A 21,739-nucleotide genomic window follows, 5' to 3' on the forward strand; every position below is an offset into this window, starting at 1 on the left:
GCTCGGTCTGCGATTGTTGAAGTTAAGCAACTTTCGCAAAGGCTGGTCATAGGATGGGTGACCACAAAAAAAAATAAAATGTTTTCATGTCGAGCTTCTCCGTGCTTCGGAAGGCACGTTAAGCCGTTGGTCCCGGCTGCATTAGCAGTCGTTAATAACCACCAATCCGCACTGGGCCCGCGTGGTGGTTTGAGGCCCGTTCTCCCTATCCATCCATAGGGAAGGCCCCGTGCCCCAGCAGTGGGGACGTTAATGGGCTGATGATGATGATGATGAATAATGATTATGTGTATAATGTGTTTACGTGCATGACTTTAGATTTATAAGACCTAACATTGTATGCCTATATGGCGGGATATAGCTGGATGAAACAATTTATAATTGATTATGAACGCCTATACTGTACCTATGATCCACAATAAATATATTTCATTTCATTTCAATCGATGATAAACAATTAGTTTAAAACTAGTCTGAGTTACGATAGTGTATGAATGATGTATTGGACTTATTGCTCCGCGGCTAGTGGCAGTAGGTAATAAAACGAAATAATATGAGAAAAGCCAAACTATAATGTAAAAAATAGTAAGAACAAAGAGATCACCGACATAATAAAAAGAGAAGACAAAAACATATCAAAATTAAACACAAAAATATCGTTCCATGAGTCGCTGCCCAACTAGAGTCCGCGACAAATGAATCGGAGGTAAGATAATTGATATATCGCCCAGTTAAAAACAATGGGCTCGCTCTCTACTACATACGATTTAAACATAGCGTGGAGTGGGTGTATTTTACACCTCTACCTACCCCATTCAGGGATATAGGCGTGATGCTATGTTATCTCATATTGTTATGTGAATCGAAAGTTGACATTTTCAGCACCTAAACACGTTATCAAGTAGCCTTAAAGCTCATGCGAAGCTTACTTCGTGTAAAAAAGTTCATTATAAGATTAATGATTATCTATATGATAAAAATGCCTGGTATTAAATGTGTTCCTCTAGTTATTAAATAACTTGTGAGTAATGTATACCTACATTGATTTAAAAGATGTGTTGCTTTTACAGTTTCTTGACATTTATTCTCCTCAGCCATAACACCTTGCGAAATGACGTAAATTTGAAAATGTTATATTGACCTTCAACAAGTTTATCCATGATAATTACGTTAAATAAATGATTCTGTTTCTGATTGTTCAGAGCCGTCTTTTTCACAATAGTTTGTAAACGCTCTCAAAACATAGCACAGCCGTTTTTGTACCAAAATCACTTCCCATTCACAGTAAAAGTCGCAGCGAAACAAGAGAATTTGAATAAAAGATAAACCTATGCATGTACAAGGAGAAATTGGGAAACCTTGTTTGTCGTTAACTGTACTAGACAGGAATTGGACAGTGTCCTGCTCGGCTAGTTTATGATGAACCGGGTCCTACAAGCTTGATGCAACCACCACCACACCCCGGACACGCGCATCTATACAGGGTGTTAGTGACATCGTAACGAATACTGGGATGATGGGGAATGATTCAGACCACGATTCTCAGTTGGTATCAAGTGGACATTTCTGTCGCAAAATTCATGTTTTTTTTTTATATTTTTTAAATTATTTTAAATTCTATAAGTTTGCGATGGAAAATTCCAGTTGATATTAACTCAGAATAATGAGTTGAATCAGCCTCCTCAGTATCTGTTACGATGTCACTTACACCCTGCACAAGTACATACAAGTAACAGGGTGCTGGTGACATTGTAAGTCTCCTCAATTCCATGGGGAAGGTTTATGAGCGGCTCATATTTGCTAGATTACGGGACTACGCCGAATCCAATAGTCTTATTCCACCAGAGCAGTTTGGTTTTAGAACCAAACACTCCTGCGTTCAACAAGTGCACCGTATTGTTGAACATATCTCTAGTAGATTAAACTTAAAAAAACCTGTCGCTACGGGAGCGCTCTTCTTCGATGTGGCGAAAGCGTTCGACAAAGTCTGGCACAACGGCTTGATCTACAAGCTTTATTCACTGGGAGTGCCAGACCGTCTCGTGCACATCATACGAGACTTCCTCTCAAATCGAACCTTTCGCTACCGCGTGGAGGGGACGCTCTCGTCACCGCACCCGATACATGCCGGAGTCCCACAAGGCTCCGTCCTCTCCCCTTTACTATTTTCATTATATACTAGTGACATTCCCAAATCCCCTAATACCGAATTAGCTTTATTTGCGGATGATACAGCCATCTATTCTTCGTGCCGTGGTCGAGTTATGATGACCGGAATCCTCCAACGCGCGGCCAATGCTTTGGGCAAGTGGTTTCGCAAATGGAGAATCGAGGTAAACCCGGAGAAAAGTGCAGCAGTGTACTTTTCAAAGGGCTATTATAACACGCCACGGTCACGCCGTCAACTTAAAATCATTAAGATGTTTGGCAAGCCGATCCCTTGGGAGGAGCAAGTCAAATATCTCGGCGTAGTCTTAGATAGACGTCTTACTTTCAAGGCTCATATCAAACGTGTGCGCGATCGCGCCGCGTTTGTAATGGGCCGTCTTCATTGTCTCCTTAACAAGCGAAGTAAATTGTCCCTTAGGAATAAGGTGAAAATCTACACGACTTGCATCCGTCCGATCATGACCTATGCAGGGGTAGTTTTCGCTCATGCGAGTCCCTCTCAAATCCACCGTCTACAGGTAATACAAAATCGTTTCATGCGGAAAGCCACGGGAGCTCCGTGGTTCCTTCGCAATGAAAATCTGCACATTGACCTAGGTCTGCCAACCATTGCCCAATGGCTCAAATTAGCTTCCAAACGTTTTTTCGATTCTGCTCCGCACCACCCAAATCCCCTGGTAGTTGCGGCTTCCGAGTACATTCCGCTTAGGGACGGTACTGAAAAGTATCGGCGTCCGAAGGACGTAATATACGATCCCGACGACCCGATTACTCTAGCCATAGAGGCAGCCAATCAGCTCGCGACACCAAACACTTCAGGTCCCCGATACCGACCCCGCCGGCGTGGTCGACGATTTCCCTCATTCAGCGCTTATCGCTATCGACCCACTAGGGTCGATTAATTCTTTCAAATATTTTTCCTCTCAGACGACGCCCTGAGCCGAGGTTCGCGCCCAACTGGGCACCCTCAGGCCTGTTGTCTTAAACGTTGTACCGGGTGAGAGCCTTCAGCGCTCCCCATTTGTCCGGCCAAGTAGTTAATGCCATCTGCGGCAAATCTACAATAAGTCACGTCAAAAAAAAAAAAAAAAAAAAAAAGGTGACATTGTAACAAATACTGAGGGGGATGATTCAGACCACGATTCTCAGTTGATATCAAGTGGATTTTCTTGGAGGAAAATTCATGAAAATTTTAGTTTTTTTTGTTAATTACCGTTCTATACTTTTGCGACGGAAAATTCCACTTGATGTCAACCCAGAATCATGGCTTGAATCATCCCTCAAATATTTCGTTACGATGTCACTAACACCCTATATGTGTGACGTCTGACGCCCATACGACACTACACTACCTATGACTATGACGTTATCGTACACGCGCATCTGTGTGTGTGACGTCTGGCGTCCATATGATTGAAGACTAAAGTAAGACCGAGCTCAGCCGCTGGTCTTCTTCTATCGTGTGGGTTGTGAGGTGGATTACCAACCCCATCAACCCTGGTGTTAGGGTTACTATTGAGCCGCCAGAGGCCCCTGACGTGACTTATGTAACGACTACTTACACCAGTAAGTAGTAACCGAGACCAACTGCTTAACGTGCCTACCGAAATGTCTATGCCCCCATCGGGATTCAAACCCGGGACCTCCGGATCGTTAGCATAACGCTCCACCACTGGACCACGGAGGCCGTTAGCCGGTGGTGGGGAGCGGAGAAATGCCGTTCGTAGTATTATTCCTTATTCGATTCCTATACTACGATTTTTTAAAGGTACTGGTTGTAGAATATGCGCATATCTACATCGTCACAAATGGTAATTTAATGTCGATGCAATACTCGTACTGCTGGTGTTGTTATTGCACCGAGAGAAACAGAATACACACAAGATAAATACACATTGGAACACATTGAAACAATTCAACTAAAAAGCGATATTGCAAATTTGATATTTGCGCATGTAAAAGTAAGTACGTATGTCAAATAGCAATATTGCTTCCTCAGGTGATAACGTGGTCGGCAACGTCGCCTTAAATCAACGTATATTGAAATGGCTTTGTTGCCGAAGCGTCGCCTTAAATCAACGTATATTGAAATGGCTTTTTTGCCGAAGCGTCGCCAAGTAATTTTCGTACCATGTTTTGTGACTGTCGCCGCCGACGTGGCCAAGCCATGCTTATTTTATGCCACAAGGTCAAAATAGCATCACGCCTTTATCCCTAAAGGGTTAGGCAGAGGTGTATAGTATATGCACTTCTTGCCATGAAATAGGGGCAAGCTTACCATTAACCGGGTCTGATGCATACATGCGATTTCCTTAAAACAGTCCTTTGAGCATCAGTCTGATATTGCAAACGTGGCTTATGGGTTCGTTGAAACACCCTAGGGGTTAAACTGCGTCGTTTTTATAAATTATAACATGTCATACTTGAAGACCCCGCAACCGACCCTGCTGGTGTGGTTGACGATTCCCTCATTCAGCGCTTATCGCTATCGGCCCACTGGGGCGATTCGTTGTTCCCATTATGCACCTTCTCAGACGACCCGAGCCTCCTCGATCCTTCTGAGCCGAGATTCGCGCCCTAAGGCCTGTTGTTAAGGGACAACAACAGGATCTCACCCAGTACACTGTCCGGCCAAGTAGTTAGCATATGCGGAAATTCTTCAATAAGTGACTTAAAAACTTGCAGCAACTTTGGTATCATTATACTTTTCAGCTTCGGGATTTGGTCTATAACAGTCTTTGCTAACTGACGTGTATATTTTATATTTTTTTGCTAAAGTAATTTGTGTCTTCCATGCTACTTTTTAGGGAAAAATAGCACCGACAAGAGTGTGGCTCTTAAATTGATGATGATGAATTTGTGTCTTATTGACAATTGTAAAAGGTGCAAATTAGTTTCGCCAACAATTGTAGTTACGTCAGTTTACGACACCAGCGACGATATATAATGGATATATTATAATGGAAATTTCTAAAAACCACACGATGCATTCGACGAATAGTATAAATAGGGCTTACTGAGCTAATCTCATTGTAAAATGTCTAGGTGTAGGGTCACTACAAATTGGTGAAGCTCTAACACAGTTTTGCGGGGTTCGCAAACTTTGTGTTTTCGTAGCCGACTGGACTGTGCTGTCGGGGAAATACAACCAAGTAGACACGCCTGATATATCCAACTGACTGACATAACAAACTCAAAAATTTATTTATTTATATGGTAACACATATTTATATTTTTTCTTGAACGTCTCATCCGCCTAAAACTAGCGCAGAAACAGTAGCTGCAAGAAAAACCTAGGAACAAGGCCTTAGACGTGTAGTTAGACGTTCTTAAAAAAATGATTGTTTTATCACATAGTATTCATTATGTCAACTATCTGAAGTAAGAGGACGTTCTAATTGATCTCACTCAAGAACCTAAACACGTGGAAATATCACAAGAGGTCGCGATTGGTCGAAAGTTTTCGGACGACTTCTTAAACTTCATCATTTTCCTAGCGTAATCCCGATTTCCACAGGGTCCGTTTACCTAGCCTGAAGATTTAACAGGTCCGGTTCTTTACAGCTCTCTAAACTTCAATGCTATTATATGTTAGGACACATACTTCCGAAACGCGTTCCTCGGGAATGTGGGTTTCCTCACGATGAGTTTCTTTACCGCCAAGCGCGTGATAACCATTTAAGACCCAAACATAAATCTTCTTCGGCTTCTTATACCTAACTGCTCTCATAGTCAAATGTATCGACAGATTGGTGGCAGTGGCGGCGATGCCGCTAGATGGTGGTGAATCTCTTGATGCTTCGATGTCCTGAAGTGTGAAGTAACAAATCCAGACAGAGTCGGTGGCTGGTTGTGGACAAGTTGTTGCTCCGAAAACCTGGTGATGGCTGATTAAAGTTGATGGCTGGTGGAATGCAGGATGCTACTGGTACGACGCTGTTGACTCCCAGAAGAGGCAGGTTGATTGCTCTGTAGGTCACCTGTTTACCAGCACAAATCAGAAGCCGTTTGTAAGTTATTAGGAGTCTAGAGGTTGCATTGCCGATGGACAAGCTCTACACACTTAATGTTGTCTGAATTTCGTTTAAATTGTTCGTAAACATTGTTAGTTAGCACTGGTATGTAAACTTGTGTAGTTATGGTGTTGTTGACAGTTGGAACTAACGAGAACCTCATTGGACATTTTTGAGTACTCAGCACGGGTTGTGTTAATTAGGTACAAGGTGCTTACTACCGTGTTAAAACAATTTTCTACTCCATTGTATAAAATAAATATTCTTACTACATTAAAATATTATGTTATTTATGTTAAATACAGTTTCATATAAAAAATATTTGAAATAGAACGCAATAATTTAATCCTAAACAGCCTCCATGGTCTAGTGGTTAGAGAGTTAGGCTCACGGTCTGGAGGTCCGGGTTATGTGTAGTCATAGAATAGGGAATAATACTTCGTATAGAACGGCCACTCTCCGCTCCCCACCGGCGTCCGAGCTAGGTTTACCTCACCCGCCCTCGGACATAGTTTAGTCTTCAATCGTATGGCGTCACACGTCACACACACAGATGCGCGTGAACGATGACGTCAATGTGTGGTGTCTGTGTAAAACGAGGTTCTCTGTATGAAATGTTCGGAGTGTGGTACAGTTCCAACACTTTCAATACTTTTCTTGAACACAACATCCAACCACCTAACCGTGCTTCAATCGGGTTTGAAACTTAAGTAATTAACAGTTAAGCTTAATCGTGGTCAAACTCTCCTAAGTGGATCCCAGATTAAGCTTTGATCAAATTTTATCAAACGAAAACTTGCTTAGAAACTTTACTTTGAAGGAAAAATAGCCCTTTGTTCTTTGTACAATAATAATGAAAATCAATGACGGCTAAGATTCAAATTCGGAAAAAAGTCAAAGATGAAGCAATGAGGAGAAGAAACACCAAGAAACTAAATACATCATGTGTCATTAATTTTACACTCACATACTTTAATACTGTATAATAGTCCCAATTCTTGTAGACACCTCCCTTATTTTATTTTAAGTTATACCCGTCATTGTCTTTTTCGCCGAAAAGGAAAGGGAAAAAAAATTAAAATGAAAGAATAACCCGGGCGAATCGCTTATATTCAATCCGTTTGACGTGTGCTGTAACTTAATTATGTCTTAATTTTATATTAGCCAATATAAAATTTAGGATTTTTTTTTATTTCTGCCTAAAATTGACGTGTGTTCTTACAGACCAACGACGATGGTGTCGCCCTGGCCTGTAAGCATGTTGCGCTTTCTTCTACAAAAGTAGATAACATTGTCCTCTGATGAACAGGGGGGTTAAAATGGCCACATCGAAGCAATTCATCTAAGAAAGCAATATTGTAATTTGACATTTGCGCATATTATAAGTAAGTGCGCAATGTAAACAACTGTCAAACAGCAATATTACTTTCGTAGATGAATTGCTTCGATGTGGTCATTTTAACCCGCCTGTAGTAACTACATTATATACAAGTTTCTATACAAAATATTCTTAATGTTATGCTTAAATAACTCTTTAATACATTTTCACTGTAATAAATCTAACAAAGAAACTCTCTAAGTTAGAAATAAAACTTGCAACTTACAAAGAACTTTCGTTTACTGGAAACCGACTTCAACCAAGCATCTTTTTATCGATTTCCGTTTGAAACAAAGTACGGAAAGGAAAGTACTAAAGTTCTACCTAGGGAAAACAGAAACGCAGCGCTTGAAATGTAGTGCGACTTAGGGTTCAACCACATCCAAGCACGTAACCGCACTTTCCACGCTTCTATCCTCCTGGAATAGACGAGACGATCTGAGTGCAGTCGCACTCCGCTCTTTATCTCGCTTTTCCAAATGATAATTCTGAATGAGAGAAAGGGATAGAAGCATGAGAAAGTGCGATGCGGCGCTGTATTTTTTATGACGATGTTGATGGAAGACATTCAGCTGCTTATCTTCTTCTTTCACTTGGAACCGGCATTTGCTAGAGCAAGCGGTGGAATAGACGAGACGACCCGAGTGCGGTCACACTCCCGCTGTTTATTTCGCTCTTGCAAATGATAATTCTGAATGAGAGAAAGAGATAGAAGTATGAGGAAGTGCGATGCGGCGCTGTATTTTTTATGATGATGTTGATGGAAGACGTTCAGCTGCTTATCTGCCTGGGCATGTCGTAAAATCCGACTGAAGGGTTGTGTGCTCTGCATATGATGGACCATTAGATGGGCTAACAACCTGAGACCATACAATTCGTATGCATCTTAAAATTAGGTATCAATAGTGATTGCAAGTTGTCTTCGGTGAAGGAAAACACCGTGACGAAACCCAAACTCCCTAGAAATATTTCTTAGGTACGTAACCTAAGCTGTATAAGGCTGGTTTTTCCCTTCGAGTGTTGAAAGGTCAGACAGGCAGTCGCTACTGTAAAAAATCGGACCAATCTTCAGGTTAGGTAAGCGAACCCCCTAAAGTGGTATAACGCTATGGAGATGATGAAGAGGTATATGCACGTAGGCACTCTGAATACATACGTAAATATAAAATTCTAGATTATCTGCGACAGCTGTGTCCCTCAGGAGCTGTATACTTTATCGCATACTACGACACTGTATCAACACTTCAAAGAGAAAATATATCCTGAAAAGAAGGTATATTATTAAAGCTATCGAGATGTTTGTAGTAGTTTTATGTGGTCTAGTGGTTGAGCGTTGTGCTCACGATCCGGAGATCCCGGGTTCGAATCCCGGTGGAGACAAATCACAAAAATCACTTTGTGATCCCTAGTTTGGTTAGGACATTACAGGCGATCACCTGATTATCCAAAAGTAAGATGATCCCTGTTTCGGAAGACATGTTAAGCCGTTGGTTATTACTTATTGATGTAAGTACGTAATCGTCACACGCTCAATAATAACCCTGACACCTGGGTTGATGGGGTTGGTAATGCGCCTCACAACCCACACGATAGAAGAAGAAGCGGTTTGCGAGCGACTTCGGGGCGGACCGGGCGCGCACCGAATGCATCGCGAACACGCCGCGGCTGCGCAACGTGCACGTCGCGGACGCGTGACGGATACGCAACGTTTTCTTCGAGTATTCGTACCGTGTTCACGACGTACGATACACTAAGTAACAAAATGAATTCCGACGAGGAAACACTGTTGTTCGTTTTGTTACTTCGAAGACGCAGGAGACGGAAACGAAAGCATCAAATAACGGACAAAATATAAAATAATAGAAAAAGTATGTCCTCTTTACGTTACGTAGAAAGCGGACAGACTAACTGTCTCGCTTGGCTGCACACGGTTAGAGTGAGATTTTTGTATGGAATATCAGAGGTGTGCCTTACTGTGAATTCATATATCATGTAAATATACGAAGATAGCCATCTCAAAAACCCTGGTAGCTGCGGCTTCCGAATATATCCCGCTCAGGGACGGTACTAAAAAGTATCGGCGGCCGAAGGACGTTTTATACGACCTCGACGACCCGATTACAAACACTTCAGAACCCCGATACCGACCCCGCCGGCGTGGTTGACGATTTCCGTCATTCAATGCTTATCGCTATCGACCCACTAGAGTCGATTAATTCTTTCAAATATTCTTTCTCTCGTGTCCAACAGGGCACCCTCAGGCTTGTTGTGTAAAATTTTGTACCGGGTGACAGCCCTCAGCGCTCCTCACTTGTCCGGCCAAGTAGTTAATGCCATCTGCGGCAAATCTACAATAAGTCACGTCAAAAAAAGAAGAAGTCAGCCATAATTTCATAACAAAATGTCGTTCTTACCAAACTTACAACTTGTCCAGAAGTGCCAATATCAGGATATTTCTAACAAAACTTGTTCTTGAACTAAAGCTGCCATTATTTTCTGCTGGCAATATCACGGCAGTGCAGTCGCTGGAAAACTGCCAATATTTCAAGCTTGTCTCTTCTATTTTTCACTGTGGCAACATCTAATGCAAGTTATAATGAACTTTCTACACTGAGGTTTAATAAGTACTACGAGGTTAGATGATATTTTGTACCCATCGAACGAAAATCGGAAATTTGCTTTCTATAAACTTTTTAATTGAAGTTTTGTAATAGCTGTTCGATGTGAACTATGCAAAGATTATATTATGGCATAGAATAAACAGCAATATTATGCATAGAAGGGACACACTCCGCTTCGCACCGATACGATTTATAACTGATTACTTATTAACTGACAACCCATTGATTTATAACTGTTACTATCGTAACTGAAAACCATAAAAATAATCAGAAGTTTCCATTGAAGATGAAATTGTTAAACTTATAAAGTGACATTTATTAGAAGTTCCTCCTACGATGTAGGTCAAATATTGCCGGAAGATGTTTACTGTGTCCATCGACCGAGTAAGTAAACTTTCATAAGGTTATTGAGTTAGAAACTGTTACACAATAAGTATTAATAATGTATCTATCTACTCAACCTGTATCCACTCAATGCCTCCTCTCTTTCACGCCATCCTTTCCTGCTATCCAGTCCTGTGCAAGTCTCATCCATTAATAATGTATTATTATACTTTATATATATACATTATTAATGCATAAGACAATATAATTATATGCAAGTATGTAAAATTATTTTCTATTATACATAATATAATAATATAATTATATTATATATATAGTTGTCGAAATAAATAATATATATATATATAACTTGTTATATTATAGTTTCGTCAACTAGAAATTCGAAAAATGGAAGGAGGAGGGGGAGGCCTTTGCCTAGCAGTGGGATCTTCTAGGCTAGATTACATTAAGAACAATTAAATTAATCTTCGATGATATTTTTTTGCTGGACATACTGGTATCACAACAGTGTCTCCTAAGAGGGTAGGCGGAAGCGTATAGGATATACAGCCACTCAATATGAACTATATTTGTCTCAGCAAGTAAAGTAAAAGGATATCTAGAGACTGGAACAAACGGCTTTCTAGTCGGCTAAACTCTAGCCTCATTTATATTAGCACAGCGTAAGATTTTAATAAAAGAAATTCCACAAAATTTATCCCAGTTTTTACGATGGTAGGTATTACTGGTTCGTGAGAAGATTTCACTTCGTCCGCTCGTAAAGTGGCGAAGTACCAAATAATCAGAATTTTACTTCGGATCTTAAGAAATTCAATGTTCGCAAATCAAGAGAGTGTTACGATTTTGATGGGGTGATACTTGTGCAATAAAAAAACTTTAGTACGTGATAAAATACGAAATTTTATTGGTCAATTTAAATGGGATACTAATTGGTTTAGGACATTTAAAGTAATGGTTGTTTTATAAGATTTTAAACGGTTGTTAGTTTTGCTAATACCTTTTTGCGCCATTAGGTATATTCGGGATTTGGAAATATTTTTTTTTTGTATGTAAATGTTTTAGCAGCTTAAAAACAAATTGATAGCTTTTGATTTCACCCAACTTCGGCGAAGCGAAAAGGACGGTTATATATTTGACCGCTATGTACGGTTGTATATATTAAGTATGTATGTATGCCAAAAAATATGGGGGTTGGTTTGGGCGGAAGGTGTGAAGGAAATCACTACCCTATTTTCCCCTAAAAGTAGCATGGAGAATGCTACACCGACAAGAGCGTGACTATTAAATTAGTGATGTGATGACTTATATGAAACTAAAAACTGAAATTCATTCTAATAAACAACCGCTCCGAAAGGTTTCGACTTCTCGAATGCCACAGATATAAAAATACTTAGTAATCCAGGCGTACGACCAAAGTGAAGTTCACCAGTCCAGCTTTGAAATACCAAAGCTACTAAAACTTCCATAATAAAAAGGAAACTACTTTGCAGGTAAGCGAGCGGGAAATGTCGAGTGAATTATACGAGAGAATAAATTTGAAACTAGAAAACTAATACCTACCTATACTAATAGAACTAGGATGCTATTAACTAAAGGGCTGGTGTTTGGCAGATAGTAGTTGGCTTATGTTATGTTACTCACAACTCTTCAGTGTTCCTAAAATTGGGAAGGGAATGTTAACTTCGTTTGGACACGTAGGGTAGGCAGTAGGTAGGTATTAATAACCTAATCTCAGCTTCGAGACTGCCCTCAAGATCATGTCAATGTGACAGTTCTCATATAAAAACAGGGACTTGAGCATGATCTTGAAGACAGTCTCAGCTGAGTTTAGTTTATTAATACCACCCGTAGACAGTATATACAACGAAGGTTGGTGGTAGGGCTAAACGGTGAGAGTCTTCAGCGCTCCCCATTTGTCCGGCAAAGTAGTTAATGCCATCTGTGGCAAATCTACAATAAGTCACGTCAAAAAAAGGTGGTAGGGCTGGCAAAGGAAGACCTAGAAGAACGTACATTGACCAAATTGGAGAAATCATGATGACCGTGTCGGCGTTAGAAAAGGTTCAGTACGATCCGCGATCGGTATTCTCTTAAAATGCATAAATGGTTTTGTCATAATTTTAATTATCATAATCCTTTTCGCATAAGGTTTTTAAGCATAATAGTACTTTCCTATAATAACATCTAAGAATACTGGTTTGTTAGGTATAACTTATTTTTGGACTAATATTTGTTGGTATAAATTTGATTCGCATATAAATAGGTATCCATAATTCTTTTTTAGAATACTTAATAGTGTTTTGTCATAATTTTTACAAGGCATAACAGTAGGTTAGGGTGCGGCGGGGGTGGCCCTTGGGCCACTCTACGCCGCCAGCATGTTTATCTTACACACGAAAAGTATACTGAATGATCACCAACAGCATGAAATAGTGTCAAAAAATATAAAAAGTCACAATCATGAACCAAACCAAACCAACCAAGGAAAAAGTAAGTTTCAAAAATGTTCAAAGTTGTGCCAAAACTTTTCTTATTCGGAGTATAGTTTTTATGCTTATAATACTTATGCTTATATGTCATTATTGTCATTAATTATTATGCTTATGGTAGTTATGAGTTTCAACATTATGCTTAAAAAGTTATGACAAATTAACATTATGCGTAACTAATAATAGGACAAGTAACATTATGCCATGGTAAATTATTACATAAATAATGATGCGTAAAAATAGAGAACCTCCGCGATCAGCTCTGAGCCGGCGTGCGTGTATGAAAATGAAATGATAGATGAATGTGGAGGAAGCAAGAGAAGCGTATGAGGATCGAAGCAAATGAAAATAGGGGTAAGTTTATGTATGTATGTACACTAGTAATGTGCAGTGAGCTTAATACTTTCTTATAGAAATGCGGTCTATAAATAAGTTTAGTAATGGGTTGGTTTTCCCGTTTGAGTGATAGAGTGAGAAACAGTGTGATAAGACAGAGATGTGGTGTAAAAGACGATATAGTGACTAGGATTGAGAAGGGAATGTTAGGTTGGTTTGGACACGTTGAGCGGATGAAGGATAATAGAATTGCAAAAGCGGTATATAAAGCGAAAGTTGATGGTAGGGCTGGCAGAGGAAGATGTCCTTAGAAAAGGTTCAATACGATCTACTCTGAACCGGCGTGCGTGTATGAAGCGATTGATGAATGTGGAGGAAGCAAGAGAAATGTGTCAGGATCGAAGCAAATGGAATTCTATAGTCTCTGCTTACCCTGGTGGGAAATAGGCGTGAGTTTATAATAATATAATAATAATAATTGGTTTTCCCGTTGAGTAGAAAAATTGGGGTAAAATACCGGAGCCGTTGAATGTTCAGGTTAGGAAAGCGGATGATAATAAGTTGTGAGACTAACTCTGCAAATACTTACGTCTCGTTTACTCACGTTTATCGCCCATATGCTTTGTCTTCTCTTTCTTTCTGTATTTCTTTTCTCTTTAATTTCACAAACGAATAATTAATAATTTTAAATCATCCTATTCACTTTTGATACAAAAGGAAAAATACACCAGATTTCCAAATTATTCCATCTGCTCTGTATTACTGCCGCAGTTATTAGGATTCCCTTACTGAAAAGAGAAAAAAGGAATCCTTATCGTTTGTATATTGTTACATTTGTTGGGAAGAGCGCGCGGTCTGTATCGTGTTATCATCCACACGGTGCAAATAAGATTGTTGAATGGGCGGTTTGCGATTATAATATAATAGGTACCAGCAAAGATTGGTTGATACGTAATGCGCCGCGGCTTATGCTGAGTGAGGCCCTTTTATAAAGGACACCACCACCATCGTTGACCAGTCCATACAATCAATTATTTGTATTTCTCGTGTATGTTGTTTTTATTATGTGCTTTGTTTGATTGTAAGTTGTGTGTTACTCCGTGTTTTAAATTATATATTTGTTTTGTATTTGTTACTGTGGTGTCCCTTTATAATAAACGTTTCTTTCTTTCTTTCTTTCTAATGAGGGACTCTCCAGGCTACGTTCACGAACATTCCGATATCAAATACATAAACAAGCGGCAAAGAAAGAGGGTATACAGATATGTCTGCCCGTAGAAAATTATGGATTTACCTACTTCACTCCAATCTCATCAGTCATCCCGTGATCATGGCATTTGCAACAGTGTCGAAATATCGGGAGTCTCATATCCCTGATTTAACCTCTCATATGCCGAGATACCAGACACAATAGATTTTACATTGTGTCTGGTCAAGATCCGCGTTCCGGCGTTCGAAAGATTAAAAGCAGTAACAACCCGTTATTATGTGTTTTAATTACGTTCACAAAAATGTGACGGAACCCTCGGTGCGCGAGTCCGATGTGCACTATCCCTTTACTTTCATCTGGCAATACACAAAATAAATGCGTCTACAAAACTCATAAACTAAATTCTGGTTTGGATAAATACCATCTGCAAGTTTACTTTTATCCAAATTATATGGATTCCGACCCACTGAACCGGAGTTATTGACGAGCGTACGAATTTTTTTTTTCTTTTTTTACATATTAAGGATGTTCAAAGGTTCCCAAGGCAAAGGTTTAAAGTTAATTCTGCCATTAGCCGGGGAATTTAGGTGGAAATATATTTTTTTTTAATAATAACGAGAAGGTATTTAATGAGTACTTGAAAAGCCCTTAAACCGTCAGTATAATGAATGGGTGCTCTTTGTGTAATCAGCCTCAAAGGATTAATAAAAGCTACTGCATTTAACAAGATGACAGCTTGATGGATAAGTTAAAGTTAGAATTAATACTTTTAGTTTTTACAACTTTTTCCTGCAGTAAAATTATAATAATTAAAATGTCGTCCATACCTATTTATATCGTCTTTAAACAGTGATACATTTAGGGTATTGTTTTAGCACTTACTTGTGCTTTGGCATAGAAAAAGGAATAATACTACGTATAGAACGGAAACTCTCCGCTCCCCACCAGCGGCTGAGCTAGGTTTACCTCACCCTTCGGTCTTACTTCAGTCTTCAACCGTATAATATGCGTCAAGACGTTACGCGTCAGATGCGTGTGTACGATAACGTCAATGTGTAGTGTCTGTGTAAAACGAGGTGTTTTGTATGACGTGTCCGGTGAGGCTTAGGAAAACTCACAAAGGCAAAATTAAAGTGACAAAGTAAATAATTAATCAATATAAATACTACTTTTCGATTAAATTTACTGTTTATTAAATTTCTTATTGCCCAAAGCCACAATCTCTGAGTTCATTTCTAGATATCTGGACAACCTTAAATTAAACCGGGTTCAATTCCCAGTCTGGTCAATTTTAAATCAAGCTTTTTTTAAGTCGACTCCGGTCTGTTGTCCATCAACAACTATACAGGGTGTTAGTGACATCGTAACGAATACTCAGGGGGATGATTCAGGCCATGATTCTGAGTTAATATCAAGTGGAATTTTTCGTCGCAAAATTCATGACTTTTTTTTATTATTTTCAATTCTATACTTTTGCGATGAAAAATTCCACTTGATAATAACTCAGAATAATCAGCTGAATCATCCCCCTCAGTATTCGTTACGATGTCACTTACACCCCATACAAGTACATACGGTAGCCATACAAGTAGGTATGGGTGTTAGTGACACCGTAACGAATACTGAGGGGGATGGTTCAGACCATGATTCTGAGTCGATATCAAATGGAATTTTCAGTCTGAATAGTCTAAATTTTATTATTTATTTATTTATATTTTTTTGTGTTTTTTTTTAAATTATTTTCAATTCCATACTTTTGCGACGGAAAATTCTACTTGATATCATCTCAGAATCATGGCCTCAATCATCCCTCAAAGTTTTCGTTACGATGTCACTAACACCCTGTAGATAATAGAGTATGTTCCGTGCCCCCTCAGATCAATAACACAATACTTTTGTTCAACAGTGAGATGTGTCTTTCAAATCTAATTCGTAACACTCGGTAAATAAGCAGTCAATTTATTGCCTAATGTGTAACTTAAGATTATGCTTAATCCAGATAAGCTTCGCTTGAGCAAAGTCAAATATAACATAAGTGTGAGTTTACTTAGTTTAATAGCTGATTAATATGACGAAGCAATATTTCTCTTGAGTTGCGTTAGGCTAAGTTTACCTTTTATAGATCGCTCGACTCTCATTGTGAAGTCGCAGCTTCAAATACGGGCGACTAACCCAATGATTTTCGAAATTATTTTTCGAATTCATGTTTAGAGACCCCACACACTAGCGTTTTTCGAGCGTCGCGAACGCCAGCGCGACGTTACGCGGACGCTGGTACGATGACCACGTTCGAAAGACGCTTGTGTGGGGGTCACATAGATCATAAATTATAAGCTCAAGACTACATCCCAACTGGACTAGTCAAAGGTACATCCATGATAAGATTACCTAACCAAGTACCCACGTTTCACCGAGCTTTCTGTTTTACCAACGTGATAAGTATCACCGTCTACGTCTATAATGGTCGTGGATCATAAATGATAATCATCAAATACTATATGAAAGATTATACATTCGAAACGAAATAATAACGTAACTTAACCTGTACCTATTAAGCTGGTTTTCTCCTTCGCGGGTTGTAAGGTCAAAGAGAAAGTCGCTTCTGTAAAAAACCGGACCTGTCAAATCTTCAGGTTAGGTAAGCGGGCCCTGTGAAAACGGGATAACGCTGCTAGAGAAATGTTTCCCGAAACATGTTTTGTTTTTATGTAAGTATGTGTGTTTTGTTTTCCGAAATAAATAAATCAAAACAAAATACACGCTTGTATCAGTGACTTGTGAAAGTTGTTCAAGTAGGTACTAAGTATTATAAAAGCATGTTGAGAGTTTCGAATATATGCTAAAGAATGTACAAATAATGAGATAGCGTCGTTCAAGTAAAATTATTTTGTAAGTAACTTTGATCAACTTCCAAGGTCTAGTGGTTGGAGCGTTATGCTCACAATCTGGAAGGACCAGGTTTGATTGCCGATGTGAACAGTGTCGAAATCACTTTGTGAGACTGCCCTTTGTTTGATAAGGATATTGCCGGTTTGAATCACCTGATTGCCCGAAAAAGTTAAATGATTCCATGCTTCGGAAGGCACGTTAATCAGCTGGTCCCGGCTATAAGCCGTAAAAGCACCTCCACCTACCCGCTGTGGAGTGGAGTATGCTCCATACCCCCTCAGGTTGATTGAGAGGAGGCCTGTCCCAGCAGTGGGACATATATACATATAAGCTGTTCATGTTTTATGAAACTTTGAACACAGTGATATTTTTTGTTCTGATAAAAAATACATCACTAATTTAAGAGCCATGCTTTTGTTGGTGAAGTATTTTTGTTACTTTTTAGGGAAAATTACGGCAGTGGTTTCCCTCTGCCTTCCGCCCCGCAGTACTATGTCTGACGCGAGTGGGATGGCGCCCAAATTAGTCTATTTCAAAGCCGTACTAGGACTCCTATCCTCCGCCTCTAAGTAGTACTGACAGTTACTGCTGCCCTCTGCCAGGTCATGTTGATAAAAAACATAACACCATAAGTGTAATACTTCAGTACCTTCAGGTTTCACAGGCCTCTATAAACAACAGAGTTTGTAACAACAAGTATGACAGGTTGAACTTCATAACTCATCTGTCTACAAACTTGTTAGCGTTATATTAACCGTTATTCCATAACAGTAACGTTATGAGTTACTCCCAAGAGCCCGTCTAATTGCTTATCTCTGTGCAAGACAGGGTTGTATAAAGGCGTGTGAGGGGGCCGCTACATTTGTCGCGTCAATTAATTTACTTAACGCCAATTTGCTTTTATTTGTTGAGTTGATGTCAAATGAGATGCACGGGGTGTCGACATGCAAATTGGTCCTAATTGGTACCTGTTGTGTAACAAGTTGCGAGGAATGACGTGAAAATACTTCGATAAATAATGATAGCTTGTGAAGTAAATAGATATGCTGATGTTAAAATCTTTACATATAGAGATACGAACTCAGGATAGGAAACAAGTTTGACAGAGATTTAGATCAGAGGCAAAATGTAATGTTCGTTCACTGGTTCTATATCATAGAATTGATCATTTCATGAAATGATCGACCATTTCATGAAATTCTATGATTCTATGATTGAAAAATTCTATGATCAGTGGCCTGTTTAATAAAACTTACAATTGTAAATTACAACGACAATTTGATGTACATTACGTAGCTAATATGAAACTGCAAAATATTCGTGATCACACACTCCGCAATGTACATCAAATTGTCATTGTAATTTACAATTGTAAGTTTTATTAAACAGGCCACGACATATATATAATATGTTGATGACTGTTATACAATTTAGTAATTTGGCTGCCTGATATAAGTTCCCAGTCAGCTAATTCCATGCATTCATATCTTCTAGATAATCAATGATATATATTCACTGACCTTTTTTACTGTCTTAAAAATGTTCAAAGGTATCAAAATGTAGAAGATCAATGGGAATCTTATTGTAAAAATGTATACATTGTCCCTTAAAAAAATTGGTGATTTATGCAGTCGGCTCACATGTAAGGAATTTGTAAGGTTATTATGCTTATTCTTGGTAAGGGACCTACTTATTCCGCATAAGAGGTCCCCTGCGCCCTTAATCCGACTCTGAAGTTTCTTGAGAAGTGTAACTCGAGTTGTCGTTAATTTTAATTTGCACGCGTAATAATAATAAGATACGTTGAGGAGGCGCACAAGCCACAATTGATGGAGAGGATCTATCATACTGTATTAACACAATAATTTGTGCTCTGGGAAATTTATACGAGAACCAAGTATCCAATTCTGGCATAAGATTGCAATGTTGCCAGGTCGTTACAATTATAAACATAACATAATATAACATACGAGTATAAACTCTTAATAGTACACATTAGTATAATAGTTCATCATCTCCCTAGCGTTATTCTGTTTCTCACGGGGTCGTACCTAATCTGAAGATTTGACAGATCTGGCCTTCAAACCCGCGAAGGAAAAACCAGCCCAACACACGTTAGATGACATACTTCCGAAACGCATTTCACGGGAATGTGGGTTTCCTCGTGATGTTTTCTTTATCTCTCCATTTATAATCCGAACATTAATTCGATAAAAATTCTAAAATCATTGGTTAGTCCCATGCTTGGATTCAAACCTGCGACCTCATTATTAGAGTCAAGCGTTTTTCCAACTGGGCTACAAAGGCAGACACACATACACATTAGTTTAATAGAGGTAGTTAACAACACGTAAACAATGACAAACACAAATAGGTCCAAAAGGTACATAAGGTCAGGAATATAATCACAATTTTATTTGGTACATCTAGGTCAGAGGTGCATCTATCGCAAGATGAACTAAGTACGACCCACACATCATCGAGCTTTCTGTTAGATCAACGTGATCATCTATAATGGTCGAGCCAACTGTATTAGTGAATTAGTGAATTAAGTATAAAACTTACCCACCTATACAAACTCGCGCCCACAATCCTTACTGGGTAAGGCAGAATCACAAGTAAACAGTTGACAAATCGCATCCACATACAATACATAGGTCCTAGATAGACTATGGGACAGGTATACTTCAGAAACCCGATACCGAACCCGCCGGCGTGGTAGACGATTTATTTCATTCCCTTATGGCTATCGGCGGACTGGGGTCAATTAATTCATTCATTTATAATCCTCTCAGACTTTGATTTGATTTGACGCTCTGAGCTGAGGTTCGCGCCCGACCGGGCACCCTTACGTCTATTTACTTATTTTTTTTTACCAAGTGAGACCCTGACACCAGGGTTGATGAGGTTAGTAATTCGCCTCAAAACCCACACGATAGAAGAAGAAGACCAAGTGAGACCCTCAGTGCTCCCCGTTTGTTCAGCCAAGTAGTATAGTAAATATGTCGTTACATGAGCCGTGTCAGGAACCTTTGGCGGCATTTAGAACCCTGATACCAGGGTTGATGAGGTCAGATATTGATTTCGCAATAATGGGATGTTTATGTTAAAACAAAACATGTAATGAGGAGATTTAGCACCAATATATAAGTTTATGTTATGTTAAGACAAGACTCACCCCTTCTCCCTGATGGCGTGTAGTTGTTTGGGTGAGAGAGGGTGGGGCTCCAGGCCCGCGTCGAGGGCCGCGGCGTCCAGCTCGTCGCATGGCGGCGCGACGATGTTGTCTGACGGACGGTTGGTGGTTTCTTATTCTGTCGTGAGGGACTGCGAAACTAGTTCTAGTTTTTGTGGAATTCGGTCGTCACATATTCGTCAGACGTAATTAGCAGTGTACCCACCTACTACATTCTACTTAGGTGTAGACAAAAACTCATGTAAAAGTCATTAGTACCGCGCAACGGAATCAGTTATGCGCTCTCCTATTAAAATGGAAACTAATATATTTGTGGAAACTAAGCTTTGTTCCTGTGAGTAATTATGACTAGACGAATAAGGAGGAAAAAAGAAGCTAAATATTAAAAAAAAAAAAAAACAAATACCTGAATTAGGGGCAGCCCTAGAGAGACGAGTTGGATTGGATGTCTTTTATTTGATAAACTGCGGAGAGAGATCGGTCAGGAAAAGGGATGTAAAAACCCTTGCCAAGCAGTGGAACCTTTTAGGGTAGGAAAAAATATATTTGATGGGGCTGGAATCGACTGTCGAATGTTTTAGCTAAGTAATCACCTACATATGATCGAAAAGCGGTTCCTAAATGTAGCCGGGTCTTGTACAGAAGAGGTTAACTGTCAGTCATAGAATAGAATAGAAAATAAATTGTTTAATATAAAAAGACGCCACACACAAAGACAAGACAACAAAATCACTTATTTTTTTTTTATACATCAATTAGGTACAAAAAGCAAAGAGGGTGCTCATTAGAACGATCATAAGGTAAAAAAATAAGGATTTCCAAAAAAAAATGCATATTTTTTTGTTAGTCTCAAATAGTCCCCATACCAATATTTTTAACTTTCTACCATAAAAATTGCGGAACGCTCCGTACAAACTTTCAGCCCCCATTTTAGGCAAGTGGGGGATTAGAAAGAGACAAAAAATAGCCTATGTCACTCTCCATCACTTCAACTATCTCCACTTAAAAAATCACGTCAATTCGTTGCTCCATTTTGCCGTGAAAGACGGACAACCAAACAGACACACACTTTCGCATTTATAATATTAGTATG

General features: G+C 39.3%; 1 long non-coding RNA gene across 1 annotated transcript in view; it reads right to left on the reverse strand.

Moving 5' to 3' along the window:
- LOC126377269 (uncharacterized) overlaps positions 1-1,060 on the reverse strand; it is an 80,883-nt gene extending 79,823 nt beyond the window's left edge. Inside the window, exon 1 of the long non-coding RNA XR_007567803.1 lies at positions 1,041-1,060. This is a non-coding gene — a long non-coding RNA (uncharacterized LOC126377269). The remainder of the gene's footprint in view (positions 1-1,040) is intronic.
- Positions 1,061-21,739: the final 20,679 nt, after the last annotated feature.

Source organism: Pectinophora gossypiella, chromosome 22, assembly GCF_024362695.1.
Source record: "Pectinophora gossypiella chromosome 22, ilPecGoss1.1, whole genome shotgun sequence".
Classification (NCBI taxonomy): Eukaryota; Metazoa; Arthropoda; class Insecta; order Lepidoptera; family Gelechiidae; genus Pectinophora; species Pectinophora gossypiella.